The following is a 3,782-nucleotide window of genomic DNA, read 5'->3' as shown; positions in this document are numbered from 1 at the left end:
CAGCAGTGCACAACCCATTTTTAAGGTTATAAAGTTTTTTCTTTTTGAGTCATATGATTGTATTCACACTTTCGTTAGCCCTTTTATTTGAATATATGTTTTGAAAAGTTGGGATCCCGCAATTTTGAAAACAAATAAAGAGTTATTGCTTTGATTTTGTATTTGTTGATTGTGTGGTGGAATGGTAAAGCACAAGTTGAGATGAGACTTTATAGTTCGGACCCAGAGACTTTACAAGTATAATATAAAACTTTTGGATTTTGAGCTTCATAGCATCTTTGCAAAGATCGAGCTAAACTAGGAGTCGTATTTGCAGCCAAGAAACTAAGATTGTTGAATTTGGCCTTTCTATATACATCATCCTCTTCTCCAATAACACAGAGCTCCTTGCAAATGCTTTTAACATTCTTGTATGACTTCAAACATGTTGAAGCAACTTTCAATATTATGATTATCAATATATCGTTTGGCAAATCAGTAAGTATCATTTTACAACCAATAAGTTTGTCAATGTATTGGTAATATATCATGAAATCTGATATACCATGTAATATGAATATATAACTTTAATCTTGCATATTAGAAGCTTCTCAGTTTACCTAGACATATCTAGAAGCATCATTGCTAACTAAAAAAATAAAATAAAATACATATGTGTAAGGGTACTCTGTTTTTAATATAAAAAAGCAGAGTAATGTTCACTAAAGGAAATATTCAGAAAAATATCATATCATGTGTTAATTTATGAAATGATACATTTTATATTTGTATTTTGTTTATTCATCCCAAACAGGCCAACAGATGAACAGTCATTTTTTATTGAAAGTACGTGTTATCAGTAACTTTTTAGTTGGTATTCATTTTACTTTTTAAGCATTACATCAATCAAACTAAGTAATGATGACACAATAATAAAATTTATAATTTATAAGCATAATATTTCGAATGGCTTTTTTGCCCATCTCCCTCTAATGGTTTTCTTCCGTAATATTAATCAAAGTACAATATGTCTAAAACTTATGTAACTTGTAAGCATTTACCCATTTCCCCGTGTTTACAACAAGAGAAACCAGAATCTTCTTTTTTTCCCCTCCAATTCTCACTTGAATTCAAAAACAGTTTCCCGCTAATGAGACAATGATTTATAAATACTCCTAAAGTAACACGTTTTAGAATCACTCATCTATGAACTTCATTCTTTAACTGTGAATTGATATTTCTTCTGCACAGATGCAGTAGTTCTTATATATATTATATATCAAGTTATAATTGTTTCTCTTTTCTATATGTTATTGTCTTATTTATTAAATCCTGAAACTTGCCCAATATCGACCTGCGAAGGATGGAGCCATTCAAGAGAAGTATTGTGCACATTTGCTATCCATGAGGATGCATTATCAGTAACAGAAACATGGAACTTCAAAGTGAAGGTTTCGAAAAGAGCTGCGTGTAGAATGGCAACACACACAAACACAATAGTGTCTTCTCCCTCTGTAACACATTCCTTTGTAGCAATGGGTATGCCAACCCCTTATTAAATTTATTAACATGTTCTCAAAGGCATGATGTCATTACATTGTCCACTTATCCTAACCTCTTAACAAAACCTGTATGATTATCATATCATTCCTTTTTTTATTATCATATCTTTTTTCATTGACGCTTTTTAATCATTCAGATTACTGGAGCAGGGGACAATGACCATTGGAACATTGATCCTATCAATGTCTGCCTAAATTCTTCACAGCTTTTGTTCATTACACCAAAAGACAGTACCCACGCTCAGACCACCTACGTTAACGCTTCGAAGGAAAATCCTCAACATGCAAAGAAGAAAACTGGGAAAAGGCACAAATCTGGATCCAAGAAGAAGCCAAGTGCGGCCAAAAAACTTAAGTTCGAGCTACAGAATTGAGGACGTCATAGTGCCATATTTTGTGACCGTATAAATCAAGCCTTTTTTTTGGATAGTAACATTTTTCTGTACCTACCGTGTATTGGATCTTTATGTTTTGGTTAAGGTGCTACCTCTTAGTTATATGACTCTCCTTATATATATGTCTGCAATATTTACAAGGACAGTCATATAAATATTACTTTGCTTGGTTTAAGCCTACGTTTAAAAATAGCAGCATCCAAGGATTAGTTTAAGAAATTTCCTTATTTTTCTGTCATTGCATTTAAGAACTACTGCTGGCTTGTTTTGGTCATACATTCTATGTAATCGAATATGATCAAGTTAATGAAGTTACCTTTTATTGAAGTTTTTCGTACGCAGATGATTAATCCGTGCCCTACTTATACATTGATTTATATTTTTCATTATTTTTCCATTTGTTTATAGCGAAGATAATTCTTTTTGTTTGGAATAGGGGTACCGAATGAAAATGCCTTTATGGACAAATAAATTCATTTAACGTTATTCCATAAAGAAGTAATGAATCGATTAAATTAATATCATAGATAAATTCCCTAATGTATTTCTAACATAATTTTTTGTATGGGTAGTCTTGCAGAAGCATTGCATATTACACATCTATGAAAACAACCAAAAACGCTCAATTTATCTGTACAGTTTTTTTAAGTGATTCATAAAGATACCTTAAAAATACATCAATAAATACATATTCATAATAGATAACAGATTCTATGTTTATTATTTCTAAGTGTAGTTATATACTTATAAACATTTTTATATAACAATCACATTTCATGAACAACTTACAATTCAAAAAATAATATTTTTTTATTGAACAGCTTCATCATATTTTAACATCAGATCTTGTCTTTAAATTTGGGAGAAAGACGTCTTAAATTTAATAAAATAAGGCATACCATTCAGCAAGTGTATAATTTCGGTACTACTAATAAGTTATGTTATTAACATAACTAGCATGCGGCATAAGTGACAAAGTACAACAGTCCATTTTTACATGTATTCCACAATATATCATCAGATATAAACACTAAACTATACTTTCTGTAACTTTTTAAAAAAGGTCTCCAATGTTATAGTACATTACCTTCCAAATATATCATTAAATGATGCCGTGTGCATCCATCCACATCAATAGTGTTACAAAGAAAATTAACAAAATTATGGTTACTTTGTATATTTTTTTAGTTAATTAAAACAAATATATCCTTCTTAGTTCTTACTTTCAGAATTATATACAAGATATGTTTCGTCTTCTTATAGGTCAATTATTTGATTGGAACGTAACGGTGTCGTTGACCACAACAATCAAGTGAGGTATTGTATTGATAAGATCCAAATCTTATCTCAGCCCACAACTCGTGGAATACATATAATTGATATATATATATATATATATATATATATTTGTTTGTTGGTTACCCATAACAAAGTATTCGTTCGTTAATACTTGTCATGATTATATTGAACTAAATAAATTTTTTTATGTTGCATTAATCTTTACCTTATACTATATCATGTTAGTTTGGGTTGAGTCATAAAAGTCAGTTGATCAGGGTTAAGATGGAAAAATATTTTCCTGTTCATCGTGTTAAAACGACCTTAATTTTTACTCTTTGATAGCAAGAATATGTGCACTATATTTATCTACGAATATTTCGTTAACTACAAATATAAAAACAGAAAATAATAACTTTTTCCACCCATTTGTGCCATGGTATACATTAAGATCTCTCTCATAAATATACACATAAATAACATAACCTGTCAAAATTTAAAAAAATGACTTTTTTATCTTTCATTCCAGTACAACACGGTATAATTTTTAATTGCATCAATGAGATGA

Source organism: Prosopis cineraria, unplaced genomic scaffold (assembly GCF_029017545.1).
Source record: "Prosopis cineraria cultivar Desert tree isolate PC_DT_omini unplaced genomic scaffold, ASM2901754v1 PC8, whole genome shotgun sequence".
NCBI classification, from domain to species: Eukaryota; Viridiplantae; Streptophyta; class Magnoliopsida; order Fabales; family Fabaceae; genus Prosopis; species Prosopis cineraria.
Note: the sequence above shows the minus strand (reverse complement) of the source record.